The sequence below is a fragment of the Ochotona curzoniae genome, unplaced genomic scaffold, assembly GCF_017591425.1.
Source record: "Ochotona curzoniae isolate NIBS_2020 unplaced genomic scaffold, NIBS_Ocur_1.0 contig_883, whole genome shotgun sequence".
Taxonomy (NCBI): domain Eukaryota; kingdom Metazoa; phylum Chordata; class Mammalia; order Lagomorpha; family Ochotonidae; genus Ochotona; species Ochotona curzoniae.
In genome coordinates this window covers 60280919-60306216 of record NW_024466599.1, presented here as the reverse complement: position 1 = coordinate 60306216, position 25298 = coordinate 60280919, and positions in this window count along the sequence as shown.

Below are 25298 nucleotides of genomic sequence, written 5' to 3'. Positions count from 1 at the left end.
ACATCTATGTCTATTATCATATCCAATCATCCATGTCTATCTATCTACATTATCTATCTACTAAAATAATCACTGGTTACTTCTTTAACAAAGAAAAAACATCTAATTTGTAAATGGGAAATAACCTAGATGCCTCATGAAGTAACACCTATTCTTTATATTACTGAAAAATGTCACTAAACTTTAGCAGATAAAATTAACTGGCACCAAGACTTAAAATAATAACATATTCTAGCAGTATAAAATGTAAAATAATATATTCTAATAATAGATAATGTTATATATTCCCATTTGTGGAAAAGAAATTTCAGAAATAGAGAGCTAGACTCATCCAAACATAGACTGTGCTAAAGTTAGTTTTAAAAATGCCAATGTCAGATCCCCAGTAAGCAGAGGTTCTTATGCTCAACATCTCAGGAAACAAAATGTTGTGTACCCTGAAAAATGTAACTTCAAAATTGATGAAACACACAATTGGAAAGTTAAAAGTTCTGAACTTATTGCTTGATAATAAATTAAAGATCCTTTTAAAATAGTGTTTTAGTTCTTGAAATTTCAGTGAAATCATTTCTGCATCAAAATTATTTTTAAAAAACATAACTATAGTAAACTTAACAAATGGAACAGTAGTAATTGAGAAGTTTTGTAATAACTGTACTGGCACTGTCATTTACAAAGACCAGGTTGTCTAAAAGGTGTAAGAGACACTGAATTCAATGATGCAATTTTTGTGAAGTTGTTTCAAGTACTAGAAAGCCAATTTTTTATTATTCACTGTTTCAACATCTTAAAAGGTAAAAAAAACACTGAAGCACTGTGTTCAATTCAGAAGAATATTAAAGCTTCATGTAAAAACAAGCCAAGCATTAGCAAAGGATGGTATTATAAACTATCGGAAGGTACCATAAAACATTATCAAAATATTTTTTAATATTTGGGTAGAGTGGAAAAGCAATCAGAAATGACATTTGGCGATCCATCAGCATAGTATCCTATCTTCATGCTCTCTTAGTTTCAAAATAAGTAAACAAACACAGCCAATACCAACCTAATAATAATACTATGGCAGATGTCTGAGTTCATCCTATTCATTCAAATGCACAAAAGTTCACATAAATAATAATGATAATAGTTGCTTGGCATATTCCTAATTATTTCCCAGGAACTGAGTCAGTTATGTAGAGCCATCCTCCTCTCATTTAATACATACACTATAGAGGAATACAAAGGAATTATTGAGTTGTTCAGCATCATATCATTCTCACACAGTAAAGAAGCCTGGCTGTCTCTAAGCTCGGTTTCTCAGTTACAGGGCCATTCTTTTTGAAGAGATTAACAAACAACCAGTACTGGACGCACTTTGCTTTCTGAAAGCTCCAAATGCCAGAACCAACACCTCGGTACACCCAACACTGTATTTTACTTAGATTTAGTGGTGCCTCGTTCCTTGATTTTCCTCACATGTCCTCCACAATAAGACAAGCTTGCACTGTAAGCCTTTACATACTTAATGCTGACATCTATATTTTTCTTGAGCATCTGCATTAGTCAATTATTTCTCATATTTTGTCTCAAATTCTTAGAAGACTGAGGAAGAAAAACATAACTGCGGCATCTTCAGAATATCAAAGCCAAGATTTTCCAATCTTGTCACAATCCATTTCTTGTTGCTATATTACAACAGTACTCAAACTAGGTAACTTATAGATAAAAATATGCATTTTTGCTCAGTTCTGGAAGTTTAAACACATGGTGCTCACCCACATCCACTCAGTTTTTGGCCTATTGCTGTTTCAACTCAAGGTAGGAAAAAAAAAATTAAAACGTTTTTAAAGGGCCTGGCACAATAGCTTAGTGGTTAAAGCCCTCGCTTTGAAAGCACCAGGATCCCATATGGTCACCAGTTCTAATCTCAGCAACCCCACTTCCCATTTAGCTCCCTGCTTGTGGCTGGGGAAAACAGTTTAGGATGGCTCAAAGTCTTGGGACCCTGCACCCAAGTGGGAGATCCAGAAGAGCTCCTGGTTCCTGGCTGCGGATTGGCACAGCACTGGCCATTGCGGTCACTTGGAGAGTGAAACATTGGACGGAAGATCTTCCTCTCTGTCTCTCCTCCTCTCTGTATATCCACCTTTCCAATAAAAATAAATAAATCTTTAAAAAAAAAGCAATGTTTTTTAAAAGGAAGAAAAATACAAGCCAGTCAGCCAATACAGTCTCTTATGGAAGACAGACCAGGCACAAAGGAATTGACCTGCTTTATAACAATCAGCTCTCTTAACAATGAATACATTCCTAGTAGAGCAAGAATTCACTGCCATAAGAAAGACACTAATCTGTGTTCATAATTTAATCTCTTAAAAGGGCTCCTACCTCTCAATACTCTTGCACTGGGGACTACATGTCAATGCAAGTTTTGGTGGTGATAAATTATATGCAAAACACAGCACTAGGTCAAGCCTACCATGATTCAAAATTCAAGTATGTAACAGCAACACCTATTGTGCAGCACAGGGTAAAGACCAGCTCAGTCAAGGGCAATACTGGTATTATAAGTGGCATCATCTCATTTATCCTTTAACAGTATGACTTGGAACAACAGCAACATACAGCCTAACGACACATTAAGCTTAAAATCTTGTCCATGTAATGCCCAGTCGTCTATAGCATATATGTCCCCCTTCAGTGAAAATGAAAGACAACCTTACATGGTCTTAGTATTAATTTTTTTTTAATTACTAACTATATCTAATTCAATGTCAAGAGTGCTAAATTTAAAATGAAATTTACCAAGTGGCTAAGGAAAACCATAAAAGAGATGCAAAGAAAATCAGATGAAGCACATTATATTTTTAAAATATAGTCATTTGTGGGGTTGAATTATCAGATGGAAGATTCCTCTCTCATTTTCTTTCTCTTGTTATCTCCCGCTTTATTGTTCTACCTTTCAATAAATAAATGTTTATAAAGAACAACTGATAAAATGTTTGTTTAAATACTTAGGAATCTGTCATTAATATAACCTATATTTTTCTTGATGTCGCTATTCACAATAACAGCTTCATGCTACTCAAAATTAAGCTTTATGATGAATAATTTACTAATGATTTAATCATTTTCAGAAAGTATAAAAATTTTATCCATGAACGTTTATACATAATTTGGGCAACAATGTTTTATTAGACAAGGCAATGGGTTTCTAAATCAAAGCATGGACAGTAACCAAAACGGAAAAGCTTTACATTGGAAATATCAAAATTAAACTACAGCAAAATGTGCTGTGTACATTCTGAATTGTAAACACAATGTTAATGGAGTTACAACATTTAAGATTAACTTAAATATATTAAAACATACATTTTACAACAGAATAAAATTTTTAGTACATAAGCAAACATGTGAAGATTCTATCAATATAATCTTTTATGAAGAGAAGTTGATAGCAGCAATCTGTGAATTTTATGATGAAAATCAAATCTCAAAATAGAAATATCAATGTGTATATTTTATATGAATGGTATTACTGCTTTGTAGAGAGAAATCTCACACATCTTCATTTTCCCCTTATATTTATAAAGTTTTTCTTTTTTTAAATGATGGAGTCAAGGCAGTAATCCACACTTGTTTGACTCTAAAATCTCTGTTTTCCTTTCTTAAAGATTTATTTATTTCTATTGCAAAGTCAAATATACAGAGAGGAGCAGAGACAGAGAGCAAGACCTTCTGTCCACTGATTCACTCCCCAAAGCAGCTGCAATGGCTGGAGCTGCACCAATCCAAAGCCAGGCGACCTCTTCCAGGTCTCCCACGTGGGTGCAGGGTCCAAAGGCTTTGGGCCATCCTTGACTGCTTTCCCAGGCCACAAACAGGGAGCTGGATGGGAAGTGGGGCTGCTGGGGAAATAAAACGGCAGCCATTTGGGATCCTGGAATGTGCAAGGTGAGGACTTCAGCCACTAGGTTACTGTGCCAGGCCCTATGTTTAGTTTTTTGTTTTTTTTTTTTTTTTTAAGAACACTGGTAATTAAATTACTTCATAAAGAGGTGCAATTAGTTTAAACAACAAATATGCAAATGAAGGTGCTCTGTTAAAGCCACTATTCATCTTTTTCACAAATATTTCCCCATCTATCGAATCATGTACAAAGAACTGCCAAGAAGGAGAGTAATAAATATTGCTACCTTTGGAATGCATCCTGAGTGTGGGTGATGTGATTCCTTGGGGCAGCACCTGCTCACGTGATCCAGCCTAGTAATTAGTTTATACCCATTGGGCTGAAAAGAGGAACCTGCATTCTCACTGACATTGAAAAATCTGCTGAATTAACCATTTCTTAATTGTAAAATTAACGTCTTAACTTGACTAAAATAATTCATTCCGAAGTAAAGTAATTCATTTAGAGACAAAAGATGATCCACAGAATTCCTCAGAGGAACAACTGATGTATGATATTTTGTTTCTCTTCTCACTTGCATCCAGCTTTAAAGCTGATTTCTACAAGAAACAGTTGCTTATTTATCTACATGCAAAATGTGTGGTTAGGAAGTTTATTACTGATCAACTTTAATACTGTTTAACAGATTTTTTTTAAATGAGCCATTATGATAATTCCCCTGTAATAGTAATTACGTACGAACTTCCAGTCAAGGTTAACAGCAAGTCCCTTTACCAAAAACATCAAGGCCCCTTTGAGGACAAAACGGCACATGAAAAGCGGTACATATTATGTAAGAAAAAAAAAAAACGAACTAAACAAAAAAAATGAAACACGATTGAACCCTAAATACATACACATGGGTCAGTGTGATCAGTTTCCGCTTTTTTGTTTTTTAATATTGGTCCCAGTGTGTAGCAGTTTTCAATATGTAACTTACAGCTTGCTGATTCGATTTAGGGTGCTGTGACCTGAGGGTGAACACTACCAGAGCTCAGGGTTCTCTGTAGACAGGGCTCATTTCCTGTCGACACCTTGGGGGTGATGAGGAGAGATGGCAGAGTGTCCAAGACCTGCCTGGGAGCTATTAGTGTCCCACCTCTTTGCTCCTGTAGAAGGCCTGCATGCAAGCTTGAGAGTCATCCTGGCCTAACTTTCCTTTGTCCACCCTGTGGTGCCTGACCCATGAGAGCCCCTGTGGACTGGCACTCCCCTTCCACACCCTCTTTCTAGACTCCTTGCCTTCAAGGTCACTGTCTCTCCACTGCATTTCCTTAGCACCTGCTTCCAGTCAAGGCTAAGATGGTCAGAATCAGGAGCAGCATAAACCAAGACGGTCTACCAAATCTTCTGTTTGTTCGTTTCATTTACACTTAAATTATTTTAGTTAATCCTGTCTTCTTGGATTTTCCTGTCACTCTCTGAAATTCTTGATGAAAAATAAATGTTTTAAAACAATATGTAATATTGATTTCTCTCTAATTCTAGGCTGGGCACTTGGCTCACAATCAACCATTAACTTATTTACCCTAGTTTTACCACAAGCAAAGGAGGCTATTGAAGGCATTACCTGCCATAGATTAATAAATCACAATGGTTGAACTGAGGTTGAAATCTAGGCAAGTTGATTCTAACCTCAAGAAAAGTTCATGCCATGATACGAGTTCAACCATAAAATTCTCTGATTTGATCTTTCTATGATGTCCAGTTTTCTACTTGGTAATGTCCAAACCCCTTCATATGACTTACAAATATGTTTCTCTATTCAGATATTCTGACACTGCCACATACAGCACAGACAAACCTACTAAATTATCTTTACTGATACAAATGTTTTGGAATTGTGGTGGATCTGGAATCCCTTGTCTCTTCATAGGACTAATCTCATCACTGCTTGAAAAGTGGCTTGCTAAAAGAGAAATTAGCCTCAAATATCCAATATGTAAGTTATCAGTTATTAAAGCATCTGGCATATCCTCTAAACCACTATTTCAGATGGCATTTGTATAACTGTCGTGTCACTTAGCTGTAACTGTCACATTATATTTTACTTCTATCAGTACATGGAAGTTTGGCACATAGTTTATTATTAATAGATATTAACTGAATAGCAAAATGAATGAATGGATAAATAAAAAGTTAATATATACCAAATGCCACAGGCTATATTTAATGTTAAAGCACAGGAAAACTTATCCAATTTATTTACCATTGAATTTGTCATAGAGATATTTATAAGGAAAAATACATAATTGTAAATAAATTCTTACATTTATCATAGCTGTTTAAGCTTTGCATGAATATTCTAAGTTTCACAAAGTTAAGATTCTATTAAATCTCATTGAACTATTTAAAATATAGAATAAAATACAAAGATTTCTATTACATTTTTGTGGAGATATACTCTTACGGTTGTGACATTTATAAATGAGACTTAATATTTACAGCTGCAAATATACAAGAAGTTATAAGTAAGTCAAATTCACAGCTCAGTTGTTAATGACAAATCCTAGTTTAAATATTTCTACCTTGCATTTAGTATTTTGTTTTCTCAATATTTTATGTGTGTAGAACTACACTAAATGCCATGATGGACAGAAAGCATAAATCACTGATTTGTTCTTTTAGTATTTTCTTAGGAAACCATGATTCAAGAAAACAAAACACAGAATAATACTGAGCCTAATAAAAGTGCCAAAGTATACATTGAGCTAAATTTCCAAAACTTGGGAGAGGGAGAAAAAAAAAAGACTGGCAGCAAGCAAAGCAGCCTTCGGGGGTGGATGAATCTGGGGAGGCCTGGGATACGATAAGACTTTGTACAAGTGGCGAGGAAGCAGTAGGATTAACAAAGCATGCAGAACATGCAGTCTAACCGGGAGTCTTAAGATTCTGAAGAGGGATATTTTATAGACCAGAAATATATCATATGCGTTGCGGGGAAAAGGAAGTTCATCTTGTGTGGGAAAAGTCAACAAGGAAGAAATTCTCCACAGAATCAAACAAAATTACTCCAAGTTATGTCAAATTCGTCTGTACCAATTAACATCTGCTACAAAGCCAATGAAAATACTTGGCTAAAGCAATAGTTTCACTGGGTAAACAGATAGTGTCTGTTTCTATCTTAAAAATAATCACAAATCAAAAGGTTATGGATTTATGTCTTTGTGGTAACATTGCATCAAATAGGATAACTGAAGCCAGAAATTTAGAAAAACAGATTTACAACATTTTGAGAGTGATGCTTTATCCTTTCTTTTTACATTTAATTGCAAATATTTTAGGGGTCTAATGTGACATTTTGATGCACATGTCCAAGTTCAATAATCATATGAGGTTATTTAGCATTTATATCTTCTTAAACATATATATATATGCATATATTTAATTTTTGGAATAATATTTATCACATATATCCCAGAACATCTGGAGTAATATTAGTCTGGAATTCTGACTTTGATTGTACTGTTTTCTGAAAAAAATATAGTGTCTTTCTTCTCATGAACTTAGAGCATTGCATAAGGATGAATTGCAAGATTTGGTGAAAAGCTTCCATTTTCACATTAGTTAGGAATACTGATCATTTAATTCCTTTCATGTTCTTTCTTCCTCAGAATCTCCTCAGTATATGTTTAAATGATAAAAGTGGGATGAATTGACATGCCTGCTGAAATAAATATTGTACTTTCTCATTAGTAAATGTTTGGCTTCTTAGGAATGGTCAAATAACAAAGTTTATGCAGAATTATAATCTAAAATTTAAAAAGTATTTTAAGAATTAACATTGGGATGTGGGATGGTGCCATGGCTCAACAGGTTTATTCTCTACTCTGTGGCATCAGCAATCCATACAGGTGCTAGTTCATGTCTTAGCTGCTCCATTTCTCACCTAGCTCACTGCTTATATTCTGCGGAAGCAGTAGAGGATGGCCCAAGGCCTTGGGACCCTGTATCCACACAGAACACACAGAAGAAGCAACTGGCTCCTGGCTTTGGGTCAGCTCAGACTCAGCCATTATGGCCATTTGGGGACTGAACCAGAGGATGCAAGATCTTTTTTTCTGTCTCTCCTTCTTGCTGTAAATCTGCCTTTCAAATTAAAATACATTACTCTTAACTTGAACATGTATGACACTATGTAAAGGATTCTATGGGTCAATGTGATTAGATCTAAGCAATTACTGGCTGTAGCTAATATTTAATGTTGCAAGGCTAAAAAACATATGCAAATATTCTAAGATTTTTATCTCTAGAATTGGAAACAAGATCAGTATAACATCAACAAAAATCTAGGTCTAATAAGGAGAGCTTATGTGAGTGGGAACATATGCATTGATCACCTTTCATTTAGTTCTGAGTCTCATTCTTGTCATAAGTCTGACTACTCTCAAATAAAGAAGAAAACTGAGCTGTAAGGAACTCATTGTATCACCCCTTTTAGATTCCAGGGGAATATGAAGTTCCAAGATCTTCTAAAGATTATTCAACATCAGTTCTTTAAATTCCAGGGAGATTTAGAAAACTTCTTTTGTGTATCTACTTAACTAGAAAGTTTAGAGGATTGAGTAATAAATTAATTTTCTTTTTTCGTTCATTACATAGAAACTCCTGTGCCTCTACAGCCAAGATCCAGTCATTTTGTCCAAAATTAAACATTGAGCCATCATACAAGCAACAACTATACTTCCCACACATAAATACGTTAAAACTTTGATAAATACACTATGCTGCATGTTCTCTAAGCAACAAAATGGAGCCATTTAATTACCTCACGATTAAATCCAATCCTACCTTCTTACATCCCCAAAACTTTGGTTTTCTTTTCCTTTGTCAAATAGGTGAATTTCACCTATTTAATGTTGACTGTCTGACCTACTAGGAAAATAGCCACAATGGCTTCTTCTCTTCCACAGTAAGAATTACTGTAGGTAGTACCAACGAGAGGATCAAGAACTAAACCTTAGAGTCAATTGTCACAGCAGTTCAGACGACACTTAGGAACACTCACACCCCATATCAAGGTGCCTGGGTTTGAGTCTTAACTTCATTCCCCATTGTAGCTTACTGAGAACGCACACCATGAGAAAACAGAAGATGACGGGTCAAACATTTGAATTCCTGTAAACCATTTGAAGATCTAGACTCTGTACCTGGCTCCCAAATTTAGCATCACTCAGTCACAGCTGTTGAGTTATTCTGGCCATGAACCAACAAACACTACATCTCTCTTCTCTCTCTTTCACACACTAACGCATACACATACACATTCCCCTTTCTCTTTCATTTTCATTTTCAAAACTTTTGGCCTGAAATGAAAAGAGTTTAAAGGCGGAAGGGGGAATGAATGGTGATAAATGTTGCTGATAAAATGGCAACTTTACAGGAAGATAGTGAGGATGAATATAAAATGCTTCCTTAACATACTACCTACCTTTAGTAATTGCTTAGTACATGTCAGCTATCACACCATTTATTAATGACAGTGACTGGTTCCTTCTTTGAACCTTGAATTGTTAATATTTTCATTTAATATTATATTCTATACTGGTTTTAGTAGCTTTAAAATTTTTTAAAACTTTTATTGTAGTGTAATAATAAAAACAAATATAGGAATAAAAAAATAAATATATAATTAAACCGGAAGAATTGACTTCTCTCATGATTAATTTAAAATAATAATATGGTCTCTATGGATTTGCAGATATTCACAAGTGTTCTTATTTGTTTCCCAAAATGAAAGAACAATGATTCCCAAAACATTTCCACTTAATTCTTCTGTTTCTTCTGTTTTGTTGATGCAAAGATCACTGAAATCACTTACCTGTGAATTTAAATGCTATTATAAGAGAAAACAGTACCACCAGTTCAAAACAAACACTGAAACTGCAGTGCCAAATTCAGAATATAGTATATTTGTTAAATCAGGACACAATAAATGTTATTACAGCAACAATATATCCTAGTATGCTATCACTCTTAATGACTGATACAAGATTCATATTTCACATTCCCACGACTGTAGGCCCTACAGGAGTGTTGATCCTAACCATAAAACAGTGAAGGGTAAAAGGTTGAAATTTTCACTGTGGATTGATGATACAGTATGTTTGTTTAGATATCTTACCTTACGTCTTCTGTTCAGTATTGTTCAAACCGTTCAGGACAGTACAAAAGCACATAAAAAAATTTGCAATATCATCATCTGTGCAGAAAGTTCTCGTAATTGAAGCAGGCGCACTACTAGAACTAATGAGCTTAGAGGTTGCTGGCTATAAGATAACTTAAAATTATTATATGTTAGCCCAATATGAGTAGAAAAAAGTTAAGAACTTGTATTGTAAAAGAAAATTATATTGACATACTGACAGGATGAAATGCCTCAGATACTCCATCAAATCATGGAAACTTTAACATCATATGAACCAATATCATTTTAAGAATTCCAAAAGCAAGTTAAGAGGCACAAAAATCAGTCATTTTGAAGTCAGTGGGAAAATTGGGAAAATTCTTAACACTGACTTACCATGGTCATCTTCATGTTCAATGTGGAATAAGGGAAAGTCTCCAACTGCTGAGTTCTCCCTGGGAATGGAAACAATTGAAACAAATGTTTAAAGTTTTAGATATTTAAAGGGCTACCCTATCTATCATCCTATCTAACCCTTCATATTTCCAAACATAGGAGTGAACAGGGATAAAAGAACGACGACCACTCTAGCTGCTTCAAGCTGAAACAGGGCATTGTTGAGTAACCGTAACAGTAGGGAGCCTAGAGATTCCTGGTAGAAGGTAGAAGTCATTAGATGTCTGATGCCTTAGGTTTGACCCTCTAACCTAATTACTGCATACTAACAAAAATGTAACTTGACAATTTGCCTTCATTACACATGATGATATGTTGGACCAGACACCACAAAACAAGGAAACAAACCAAAACTAAACACATGGGATTTTATAAAATTTATGCTTTTCCACATTAAAGGTAACAATAAACAACAGGAAAAGACATGTAAAAGCATAGACTATTTAAAAACTAAGTCACCCAGCAAAAGATTATCAAATAAAAGATCAAATCAAATAACAATAAGTTAAAAACCCAATGAAGAAATGGATGAGGACTTCTACAGATCATCAAATAAATAAATAAATAATAAATTAAATTGACCAAGAAGTATAAAAAATATGCTGAACAAGATTGGTCATTGAAGAAATTCAAATCAAAATGCAATGAGATGTCACTTCAGGATTGTTATTAGACAAGAGACAGATACAACAAATGTTGTCAAGTATATTGGGAAAAGGAAATTTTATAAACTGTTGGTAGGAATGCATATAAGTGTAGTTGCTGTGGAAAGTAGATTATATTAAAAAAAACTTTTCATGAAACCTAGCAATCCCACAACTAGCTATGGACTCAAAAGACATGGGCGCATGTTAAAGATAACATGCATCACCATGTTTTTAGCGGTGGTACTCCCGATTACCAAATTATGAGATCAACCCAGATAAAAGGGTAAAGAAAAAACATTAAATGGAATAATACTATTCACTATGCCATTTATATGAGAATGGTTGCAACTGGAGGATAACATGCTGAACTAAACAATGTAGACACAGAAAGTCAAATATATGTCCTCACTTATATGTAGGAGTTAAAATTAATAAGAAAAAGAAAAATGCCTTTGTCCATTGTTACTGCTGCAAATGCATCTCTGCCTAACTTTGATTTCCTTGTCAAACAAATTCTTAAAAATGGCATACTACTAGTTTTAATAATCTGTGATTATTTTATAATTTATTTTATATAGGTGAAAATCACATCTTCTCATTTGATTATTCTTTAGCTCTTCCCTATACTCCTGCCAAAATATGGTCTTTTTACTTTTTACTTGCTGAACTCTATTTCATGGAGCATTAAACCTTTACCTATGATGTAAATTACAGATACATTATCTCAAAGATTGGAAAAAAAATGTGGAGAGAATGCAAAAATTAAAACATCTTTAAAATGGATAATATATATGGACTTGATCTGTACTCTCATGTAGTACTATTTTTAAAAGATTTTTAAAAAACAATTTTACTGCATCATTGAGCCACTTGAGATCTCTATTGACATAAAAAATGTTGCCATGATTCACTTTAAATCAAACTGCCACTCAAAAATCTTGCCAATTAACCCAGTTAACCTGGTCTGTGAGAAATTAAACATCAGCTTCAACCTTGTGCACAGGCCTTTTCTTCACTGTGTCACATACACATTTTACTTTTGAGAAAGTTATGTTTTGTTTGTTTTCAAATAAGAATTCACAATTATTTATAAAACATGAACACTGCAAGAACTTTAATTACAAAACATTTTAATAGAAGGAACAGGAGACCTATGATATAGAATGTAGTAATCACATCAGAAAACAAATAATTTTAGCCCTTCACTATAAAAGCTTTAATCATCCATGATACCTACTGCAAAATTACTTTTGATAACACTGAACTCTCTTGAATCGTATCTCTCCTTTAAGTTAAATTTCATTCCCTCTTCTAGAAAGTCTTCTGCACACTCAGAAATGGTGTAACTTAAATTTTTATTATTTTTCTGCAAGGAATAAGAAATAAAGCCATTTCTCTCTGAAATGCCCATCTTAATATTTTTTCTCTCTTATTTAACTTTCTAATCCTTGCTCATTATAATTGCTTTCAGTGTGTATATTCTGTGAAATACAAAGTTTTATTCTTGTTCATAATATATTAAGCATCACAGTCTTTCAGGTGGTAAATACTCCACTTACACATTTAACATAAAGATTGAAAGGTGTACAATTTAAGTGTTTTTACAGTACCCTCAGTTTAGTGTTTATTCTTTGCAGTGTTAAATGGAATGTGCCCAAATATTACAGTGCAATCTACATTTTGTGACTGACACTGCTTAATAGTAACTGTGATTAGCTTTCTGTCTTATACAAGAACCATAGTCATGGTTTATTCTCAAGAATTAATTACTAATTCATCAAAATCACAAATGTTGTCATTAAACAGGACATTATGCCAGAATAATCAAGAAGATCATGGAAGGAAGACTAATGGATCAAGCAAGAAGTGATAATGCACAAGATAGCTCATGAGAAATGAATCTGAAACCTACTAGGGATTCTAAAAATAGCTGCATGACAATATGAACAGTGGAAAATTACATTGATTAAAAGAATAAACTTTCACACCTTGTCTCCATAAAATTGTGAAAACTAATGACTTTTCAAATATAGTTCATATTCTTCAATAACGCTGTTGAAGTAAATAAGAAAAACGCGGATACACACAAAGTACTAGACACTCCATGAAAACTGAAATCAAAAACAAGTGATACTAGCCATCCTAACATTAGAAGAAAAGATAATAACACAGAAATCATAAAATGAGCAAACAAAGGCCTTCTTTAATCATTAAGGGATCATTTCAACAGGGAGATGTGGCTTCAGTAATGTATATGCACTCAGTACTACAGGACCCAGCTCTTTAAAGCAAATGTTAAAGAACATAAAGGGAGACATGAATTCTCCAAAATCATAATGATGGAGTGCTTCGACATTCCATTTTCATCAATGGACAGATAATGTAGACCAAAAAAATCAACAAAAAAACAACAGAGTTAACCTACACTACTGGCCAGTGCAACTAATTGATACCTATAGAGCAATTTATGGATATAGCAATTCAAAAAAATCCAGAAGAAACTTTTAACTCCTGGCTTTGGTTTGGCCCAACTTCAGACATACGGGGAATGAACCAGAATATGGAAGATCTTTCTCAATCTGTCATTCCAAAATATTTACATAAAGAAAAATATTTTTTCACAATATTATGTATTTTGAAACATTTCTTAGATTCTAATGATTTTCCCTTTAATTAGCAAGTATAACAATGTTGCTTACATTTTAAAACTATCCAAAATCCTTTCCAAATAAAAGTATACATAGTTATTAATTCTTAAATACATTTGGACTTTCCAAATCATTCAACACATGAGCAATCTCATTCCACCTCACACGTTTCAGTCATTTGAGGAGTGGAACAGCAGATGGAAGAAAGACCTCTACCTGGCGTATCTCTCTCTTTCTGCCTCTCTCATTCTCTTTCTCTTTGGGCATATGTGTCTTTCAAATGAAATCAAAATGTAAAAATTCCATTGTTTTTAAAAAATGTCAGATTTTCAAAAAGAATGTGTCATATTTACCCTTTTGACTATTATTAAATTCTTCATCAGTATCTTGGTCTCCATGTATTATTGTTATTATTATTATTATTGTTGTTGTTATTAGTTGCCTGTTGAATTCTTCAACACTTTTGAATTTCATGCAGTAACATTCTATGCCAGAATAAGGGCAATAGCTCCTAATTTATTTCTAGACAAGTGCAGTCAAATAAGAAAGGTTTTGGTGATATGTAGTCTGGATGGAATGGTGCAAAAACACAGAAGCAGTCATCATGTGCCATAAAACAGGAGCTACATTTCAGGAATACAAACATAAAAAGCTAGCGTGAGTCTAGAACTATGTCAAGAGCTAATGCAGAAACAAATTATATGCTCCAACTTATTATACATAAATAGCCATTTTTATGCCATTATTAATTTTCCAGTATGAACTGAAGTGATGTTCTAATCAATGAATAGCCTAGTATCGAGAAGTGAGATGATAATACAGAAAATCCTAAAACTTATGGTGACATGGTTGAGCATGGGACAAAGGACAGTAATGACAGAAGGACAGTTTGGGAAGCTACCAGTTTCTAGAGAGCCTGTAATATCTTTTGAGTAAACCATGAGTCAATAGAACCTAAAATCATAAGGGATTTTGATGCAAAATAACTCAGAATTTTAGTGTATATGATTCCTCTTCTGCTTTTACAAATGTCCTGTAAAAGCAGGAGAATGATCTAAAGTTGGCCATTATGCAAACAATTCGTTTAAGGATGCTCCTTCGCCTGTAGCTTAAACTTGAAGATATCTGAGGTCTATACAGATGGGAGAAAACCTAGCCCTAAGCTGCAACTGATATAAGAGATGGCTCTCAAGAAATAAACGGTGCCCTTAAGCTCTCTGAAACATCTCCTAGTAATTGATTTCTACCAGATAATGAGAGCCAGCCAAGCAGCAGAGATGAAATAAAGGTCTTTTCCTTTGCACCAAAACCTATTGTTTCAGATGGCCCCAAGTTATGTGTGATTAAGTTGAGTCTCTGATGGACAGTGCACATGGCTAGTATATAAAAATATAGACTCTAAGATTAGTTACTATTTCTAAATATCATTGCCGTAGAATAGTTCAGAATCCAATAGATAGAAACCTACTGAAGAAAATATATATTTGATAAATGTCTACAATAAACTTCAATAGGCCTTATAACTAATAAACTTTTAAGTTTGGAAATTAGCCCAAATAAGGTCATTATACTTGGAATGTCCATGACATACAGATTATACGAGAACATAATGTACAAACAGCCATCTTACACTAAGTTAACCTAGAAACTGCAGAAGATGGTTGAGGACCCACGAGTATTAGTGCTAATTAACACATAAGTAAATAAATTAATTTACTCCAGGGGAAGTAATTGTAATAATTTAAGCATTACAGAATTCTGTCATTTTATTCAATGATGATAATTATGTATTTCTCATTCTTTTAATGAAAATTTGAATTACACTTATTCTGTTAATAACTCAATGTTGTTTGGGTAGGTTTTAATTTATAAACATCCCTATGAAGAACGACATACATGAACAGTAAGGACATCATTCAGAGATCCAATTCTTTGGATGTAAACAAGTAGTTAATATTTGGCATGATCTTTCTTAGGTCAGATTTTAATGTATTCTGCACACAGAAAAATACATGCACAATATCTGGTTTCAGAGAAAGTCTAGCCATCAGAGTTCTCATTTAGTATATATATATATACATATGTATATATATATATATATATATATGTAGAAATTTAGCTGGCCAATAGGCATCAAGAAAAACAAATAGATTTTTGTTTTGCCTTTTTATTTAAAGTGTTGTCATGTGTCCAGTTTCTTGATAGATTGAATATACGAATGAAGAATAGCCTGTCAATATATAATGACAAAACTAACAAAAAAAGCAAATCAGCAGGAACTTTTGGGGGTCAAAAGGAGAACTAGACACCCTGCAGGGTTGACCAGTAACACTCCACAGTGGGTCAATGATTGCTATCTCACTTCCACTCCCAAATGCTTGCAGGATAATCAGAGGGAAAAAAAATAAACATAAAGAGTAATGGCCTAATATGCTCTGTGTCCTCAGGCTATAAGCTAGATTTAGGCAGCGAATATAGGACATAAATTAAATCTGAAAAAAATATCTTCATTTTAAACTTACATGTATATGTATACACACACACATATACTTAGACATGAAGGCATGCAACAGAAAAGTAATGTATTCTGTTGTGCTGCCTAATTTATATCTTCCACAGGATACAAACTTTCAGTTTCAAAACATCCTGTGTATGTCAAAGTGCTGAGTTTCTTCATTCCTCCTCTCTGGCAGAGTCATCTATCTAGGGGTCAGGTATTGTGGTTCAGTAGATTAAATCACAGTTCATGACCACTGCATTTATTTTTTTAAAATCAAAATGCCAGTTCCAGTCCTGGCTGCTCCTCTTCCAATGGGCCTCCCTGCTAATATGCTCTGAAGCTGCTGTTGATGGTTCAAGCACTTTATTTCCTGCCACACATGTGTGAAAACTAACTGCAGTTCCTGCCTTATAGCTTCAACTTGGACTACCTACCACAGGCTGCTGTGATCATTGTGGTAGTACATCAATGAACGAAAGTGCTGTGTGTGTGTGTGTGTGTTGAGAGAAGTGGGTAAGGCAGGACTACGTGTGTCACTATAATATGCTTTCTAATGTGTCACTCTAATGTGTCACTCTAATGCCTCTTTCTAATAAATAAACTATTTGTAAAAAAACATAATAATTACTTCAAGTCACTTATGTCTTAGTTAAAATACCTAAAAGAAATCAGACTTCCCAGGAACCATTCTCTCTCTTCTTATGAATAGATCTTTTAGTCTATCCCCTTTTTTATTTCCCCAAAATCGGTTATGTGACATTAAAAGGATTCTTCAACTACGAATTGAGAATTTGTCCATGCATAAGGAAGACCACAGCAACTCAAAGTGATAGATTAGGCCATCCAACATCCAGTTTTACTTCAAAACTGACACCTCAATAGAAACTACTGGAAGTTTTTAAATGGAAATTACCAGAGCAAAAGCCAAACTGTCTGTTTTTATTGAACTTTACATTGTAGGTAGTTAGAGATCTAGCAAAGGACACCAAATTATCACTTCACTTTAAAAAAAACCAAAATTTTCATGCACTTAACCCAATTTTTGGAGTGGGCTAGAGGACTATGCCGAACAGCAAGTTTAATTTACAAATAATAATAAGAATTAGATGGATGAGGCTATTATAGAAAGAAGAATCAAATTTAACTGAATTTCACAAGTAGACCTAATTCACACATTATTTTTTTTCACTCATTTTAACTAGTGCATTTTTGTCATCTAATTCTGTGACCTAGCTGACTTTTGTTAGAATTTCTTACTAGAAGACTGATGAATGCTACTATGTTCAAGAAACTTTCTGAGGAAACTTCTCAAGAAACTTTTTTTCTCTACTGGTCTGAGATTGGTATTATTATAATTTTCCTAGAAAGTAAGATTTATTCCTGGAGCGTCTGAAACTTAGATTCTTCTTTCTTACAGTCAAAATAACTACAAGACTGCTCAATTCCCATACTTTCTCCAAACTCAATTCTTTTCAAGTATGTTTCACATCCCACGTTTAAGTGCTATCAGTCATGAGGACCAAATAGAATCAACAAAGAAAGCTTGAAACTTGCAATTGGACTAGAGTAGAGTCATGTATCTTCCAGAAAACAATTCAATAAGTGAAAAAAATAACCTCCTGTAATAAATGAAACTCTACGATTACATATATCACATGTTGTAGAAAGAGGACCATTGAAAAAATCTTGACGATTTTTTTTCATGCAGGGAAAAACATATTCTGGATTCTATCACATTTCTTCTAATGGAGACAGAACATTTCATTAGAACTGAATACATAGGAATTAATCTTGATATACTGCCATCCACTAAATTTTTTTTTTTTGGACTGCTTTTAAATATTGTGTAAGCGAGGTAGAGAACAGGAATTCTAAGTTGAGGCCTTCAAGATACACAGAGAGAAAGCAAGCAACGGCAGTGCCTGACTTTACATTCTATTTATCCATTCCTTGATAAGAGTCCAGAGCTACTCCCTTTAGCAAAGGAAATGAATACTATCTCAGGTGTGGATTTTCAGTTGAATTTTATGGCCTCATTCCCGTCTACCTATTTCTTTCCAAAAGCCCCAATACTCCTGTATTGTGATCTTGCTCTTGCCATGGGTTTTCCACATTTTGAGATTTAGATAGTCTCTTATATATAGTTAATCACATCATGATCCTAATTTCCAGAGTCTCCAATTCTCTTTCTCTGTCCCTCCCACTGAATACTGTCATAGACATTTATGGACAGTAGAAGGTAAAAGAGAAAAGCTATAATTTCTTGTTCTCTTAACTTAAAACTTCTAATCATTCACTGGCAGACAAATAATGAAAGTCCTAAACTATAGTTGTAGGAAAAAATTGCATTCTAGCTTTATGGTTATCTCCTAAGAAGACAGTGACAATTTGTATATGATCTTATAAAACACTGTCTCTTATATGTTGTACAAAATGTAATAGAATTAAATAAAATTGTTGCAATAATCAACACACATCAGGATTAATAGTACACATAAAATTGCATGAGATTTAAACTCTACTCACACAATACTTAATGAAAAATGAAAATGATTCTGAGATAATGCATAATAATCTACCCTTTTGTGTGTCCATTTCATGTCACATTCATTTACCATACTGCTTGTGTTCTGACCCAAGTCCCTGCAAAGTTATTACTTGGCAGAATTACGTATTCTCTCTTAAGTCAGATTTTATAAATGGCGGGTACTGGCTAGAAACTGGAAGACAGGAATGTCATGTCATTACACTCGCTGTTTGGGGCTGAATTTCATATGTGGATATTTCCACTGTGATTGCAACGGCCACTGGATAGTCCTTTCCTGTGCTGCTACAGATCCATGTTGAAGTGTTTCTAAGTCAACTGACTTAAAGTTCTAAAAGTCTCCCTTTCCTTTGTCTTTCCATCCTACTTTCAAGAAGATGTAATAACTATTGTCATTTCAACTACTTTATCATATCCTATTTTTTGATTCCTTACAATCACTAGCTTTGTAGCTACAAGTTTGATTTCATCTATTGAGATACCTGGGGTGATATTTATTTTTCTGACCATTTCTAGATCACTATGCTTTGAAGGGAACATTTAACTGAGTGGATATATGTGTTTTGACTGTTATTAGATTTCACAGAAAAGCATTTACAAGGTTACAAGTACATCTAGAATGCTAGGAAGAAATACCACTTAATACTCTATTTTTTTGCTCTCTGGACAGACTAATACAAATTTTTGTTTGTATAAACAAATGGCTGAACTCATGAAATAATCCATTACATTAACAGCAAAGTGAAATGTTTTAAAATAAATAATAGGGGGTGAACTTGTGAACTTTGACCCCTGATTAAAATATGTCTGACTTTATGACTGATGCATCTACAGCATGGCACTGTCACATTAAACCAGGAGTTTGTCCTGTTTTGTTACCTATGGATTGGTAGGGTCTTATTACATGGTTATGAATATTCTAATGGAGAAGCATGTGCAAATTTCAAAGGGTGTACGTTATTTTAAAATGTAACACAGTGATGTGACTGAACATTCCAAAGGAAGGAAGTTCTTAATGGGGACACCTAACATTATACTATTAATTATTCTCTAGAAAAATAAAATCAGCAGTTTATAATCTCTAAAATTGTTCATATTATTGGAAAGATATCATTATTATACATGCATCATCTGCATATGATGATTCTTAACCTCCTTTTATATGTTTATATTTTCAATGCCTCTTTCTAAGCTACATAAAAATTCAAGAGAGTCATAGATTACGGCAAATTGGGTTCAATGTATGTTGATCAATGAAGTACAATCAGTCTTTTATGAAAGGTAACATTATTGAACAACATAAAACTCATCACTCAACTTCAGGTATGTGAAAGAAATCCACCACATTATGTTTACTACAGCAACTGACATATGACAAGTATCTCAAGAGAATATCAGATTTTGATTTTATAGATACATTTTACCCAGACTAATAATTTATAAAAGTAAAGCTCTGAAGCTCACTGAATGCATACATTTAAGAATTTAGATGCTGTCCCCAATTAAATCAACTTCTAAAAAGATGTCCTTCAGTGTATTCTGATCAATTCTGGTTTATTAGAGTGAAGTTAAGCTAAAAAATATCTACCTCTGAAATAGGAAAGCTGTGCTCCAATATTTTATACCTTGGCCAAAAAAGTTGGAGTTCTAATGCCCTATTTTGTCTACCACAGTAATCTACATATTGGTAAACAAAGATACAGCAGTTTGGGAGTGGAATAGAATGTTTAAAAAGGATAACACTGTCTAGTTATGTGGGAAGAAAGGCACCCTACTTCACTATTGCTGGAGTGAAGGCTAGTACAATGGCAATGGAAGTCAGTAGAGAGTGCTAAGACAACTGAAAATCTATCTGCTGTATGACCCAGTTATCCCATTCTCGGGAATATATGAAAGAATATAAAATCTGCATATGAGAAAGTGATCTGAAATCTTGTATTTATAGCAGTACAATCCACAGTAATGAAGTCATGGGAAAAATCCCAGATGACTGTCAAAAGGAGTGGATAAAGAAACTGAGGTACATCTACTCTACAGAATACTACTAAGCCATTAAAAAGAATGAAATTCCACCATTTGCAACAAAACAATCCCAACTTTAGGCCACAATGCTCAGTGAAACAAATCAATCCCAAAGGACAAGCACCATATGTTCTCTCTGATACAAGGCAACCTTCATGAAAAACACAAGATCAATAGATATATTGGTAAGCATAGATACATATATTTATCTAGAAGATCTACATAATGAAGGCAAATATACCAGGAAGTGGACATACATTGTATCTTTACTTCTCAATAAAAGATGGAGTCCCAATGAAACTGTTCAATATAATCTTGATACTAGAATGCTGAACTTTATACTATTCTCTATACTTACAATGTCAGAATACACTTAAAGAACGATGAACTGGTGCGTGTTGTTGAGGGACTAAACTGTTGTCACAATATAGGGGAAAGAGGAGGGAGGGAAGACTGGTAGGGTGTAAGGGGAAATCACTGAGCCTAACCAACTATATCATGAAAAGCAAAGAAATTTTAAAATGCATATGTGAGTTCTACTCAAATGAGCTATATAATGGCTTCTTTTTAAAATTATCAAATGATCATGGTATCCAGGGATACAGCAGGGTTGATGGCACAAGCCTGGAATCCAGTCTGGGTTACTCATGCAGTTGGCAGGAACTCTGTTATCTGAATCCTCACACTGCCTCCCAGAGTGAGCAGGAAGCTGGAGTTAGGGGCCAGGTATGGAATTCACACACTTTGACAAGGGATATGAGCATCTTAAATCAAGACCAGTTCCAAGAAAATATGATTTTGCTGGCTTATTGGGACCTGCATTAAATCTTTGAATTTAAATATCCCTGATCTTAATATTTTGAGCAAATAGCTCAAGAAATACATATGATTTCTGAAACTCGCTCAGATTCCATTCCCTAGAAACACCAAATAGCTATTCGCTTGTTTGTTTGAGATGCACAGAGATCTCTTGTCTGTTGGTTTACTCCTCAAATGACCGTAATGGACAGGGTTTGGTAGGAGCCAGATTAGGTTTCCACATGTTTGCAAAGGACAGAATTACTTTAGTGACTACTGTTACAACTCAGGGTTTTGCATTGTCAGGAACTTGGAATGAGCAGTCAGAGCCAGCAACTGAACCAAGACAGTCTGACATGGGATGTGTTCTAACTTGAGATTAGGTTAAACACTCAATTCCACATGATCTTTATTTTTCACTATTAAGCATTCTTAATATGATGTGATGTTACTGAAAACTTCCAAACTCGGCAATTGCTCTAGATAAATTCTAACCAAGTCACTCCAGTACTGGAAGCTGCAGTTTCTGCTGTGTTCTGCTTCTCAAGCCACAAAGTAATTTTGCTGTCAACAAAACAATAGAAATTATAACTCAAAAAATGTGAGGACTTTTAAGGGAAAAAATCTACAAAATCATATTTTTTGACAAGTAAAAGAATGAAACACATGGTTGAAATAAAACCAGCCCCCTTAACTCTAGGTCCTGCTTAGGAAAGCAATTCTTACTTTAACAAAATGAATTGGCTACAGTTTCTAAGCAGAAGATGAGTAGGCTTAGATCTAATTTTCAGCTACTGCTGTGTTTAATCTCATGATTTCTTAATTTACCTCTTCATTCTCTCCTTCCATTACTTATTGCAGATTCACCATAATAACTGCTTTTCTGCTAATTTATTCTTCCTTAGATGCTTTTATCTTATAATTCAAATTGTTTTTTACTTTCCTTGATAATATTCTAATCCTCACAGGAAATGTTGGAATTCAGCTTTTTATATTTCTTTGATTCCTAGATGCTTCACTGTAACTTAGTAACATTTTTTAGGTTCCTTGATATTAAAAAAAATAATACCTTTTGTTTCTATAGGATATCTCGGTTAGGAGCTAATTGTAAGGAATAAAACACATGTGTGGAAGATTAGGCATATCTTCAAATTCATTTCTTCTAAGAGGTGAATTTTAACAATGACAGCTTTAACCTGGCCTGGCTTTAGCTTGACCAGTGTCATGTGGCAGTACTGTTATGAGATGTATCGTGTTCTTGGAGCCCTCAGTTACCATGTTAAAATATATGACAAATAGAGATCTTGGGTCTACAGGTTTCATTAAGAAAACAAAATTAGCTATGTCCAGTCTTGTAGGCATCTTTTTAGAAGACCTGGACATATAGATAGAGCCATCTTGGACTATCTGAATTATTCTAAACACCGTTGCATGATTCCTACCAGTGCTGTTCTCTCATTGGGTAGTTACAAAATAGATAACATAACATGACTGTTGTGTTTACCCCCTAAGTTTTAGAGATCATTGCTTTGAAGCCATTGGAAACTGAACCTCAAACATTTAATGCATTCGCCAAACTCAATGGTCAGATGGCTTTGAACAACAGATAAGATTTCCATCAGAACACCTACTTGCATAATCACTATGTGGATTGCATTTTGTAGTCTTGATTTAAAATACTGTGGAATTTGAAACAATCATGAATAATTCAGACAAATGAGCATGCATTTAATTGATGGGTGGGTCAATTTATATTAATTTCAATCTATTTTGTATCTTTTTAAATTACTTCCAGAAATTTCCTTGAATTAAACAATAAACCTGTCTGGAAATTAAGTAAATGTAGATCAGAACAAAGGAAAGATTGTGTTTTAGGTAAGGATAACCCTGTTAAAGCATTATAATGTATAATCAGAACTTTAAGAGACAAAAATGGGATATGTATGATTGTGCATTCATGTGTATATTTATAAAATATACATCAGTATTTATTGGTTGATTGGTTTGTTCATGAAATAATATCGACATAATTTGATTTCAACTATAGAAAAAGTCCTATCTTGTTTAGACTTGTAAAATAATTTCATTTTTTTATCATTTTAATTTTTGTCACCATGTCTGCAAATTAAAGAGAATCTGCTGGAATATAATCTAAGTCTGCTCCTGTTGATCAGCAAAATGATGATGCGAGCAGAGCAGTGCAGGCAGCCTCTCACATCCTGAGGCCAACACTGGCGCTTCTCTCATTTTTGTTTTGATTACACATACAGCCACAGAAATGCAGGATGTTATATTCTGTTGCTAAATTCATTTTAATTTAATTAGAACCTTCCTGGAATCAATCGAAGGAAAACAATGCATGTATATTTATGCTAAGTGTGTTGAGTACAAACCACGGTTCAACTGCGAACTAAACTGACAACAATTCTCTAGTAAAGATGCATCAGGCCCTCTCACTTCACCATCCATTTTTATGGTTTCTGGTCTTAGAAATACACGGCCAAATTCCCAAGCAAGCCTTATTTTATAAGAAAAAATGGTGATGTTAATTTTAATGTAAATTATACCAATTTAAAAATATAACACTGTATTATTTTAAGTTTGGATTTAAGAATTTCTGGATATAATTTCTGTAAAATTATCAAACACCCATGACATCCATGTGTCCCAGAAAAACATACTTTTTGTCATTTCAGATAGATTTTTCCCAAGTAAATCTGTTAGGATCCTCAATCTGATATATGCAAAACATTTGAAAAATACAGCCATTAAAAAATTCAAACATCATTACAATAGAAGGGATATTTAAGCAACACGAGTGGAAGTAAAAGCAAATCTATGAATTCTAATGCCGACTAAAGCAAAGGTCAGATATCTCCGTCATGTATGCACATGTGTGCACAGGCACACACAATCATAACTTCCTCACAAGGAATCTGAATAGCTGTCCCCATTGCAGTCTCCCTAATATCCTAAAATCGCCATGAAGATCTTAGAGAGCTAAAGTAATTTTCCTAACAACCTCCCAAACTAAGAGCAAATGACACAGCAATGGCACAGGCTTCAAGAATTTTTATACTCACAATATGCTAAGAAAAATGCATTCGGTTGACATTTCATGAAATAAATTACTCACAAAAGGGAAAGGGGATTATTTATACCTCTCATGCTATCCAAACGCCAAACTGAAGGTTCCAGGCAAGCTAATAGAGAATTTCTAAGTAAACTGAGTTTCTGAACACTATGAGGAGAAAGAATTTAGTTTCATTCTGTCTGTCCTATTTTTAATTTGTGTCAAAATTTTATCACGTGATCTCTTCCTTTAGGAAATAGTTTATTCTATTCTAAATATGGAAAACACACAAATTTGTTGTTTTAGAAGCTCTGGAAGGAACAAACATGGCAAAACATCTATAGTTTTGAGGATAACTTTTAAAATAGTTGATTCATTCAGGGAATTAAAGCAACAAGAACAACAACAATATACTAATAAAAACAGGCAGAGGTAAAGTAAAGCACTTCCTATTTCTAAAGGACACAGAGTCCTGAGAAGAAAATTATTGAAAAACTGGAAATTGACCTGAGAGCTGAAATTATCATGATGCTATTTTATAATGCAAA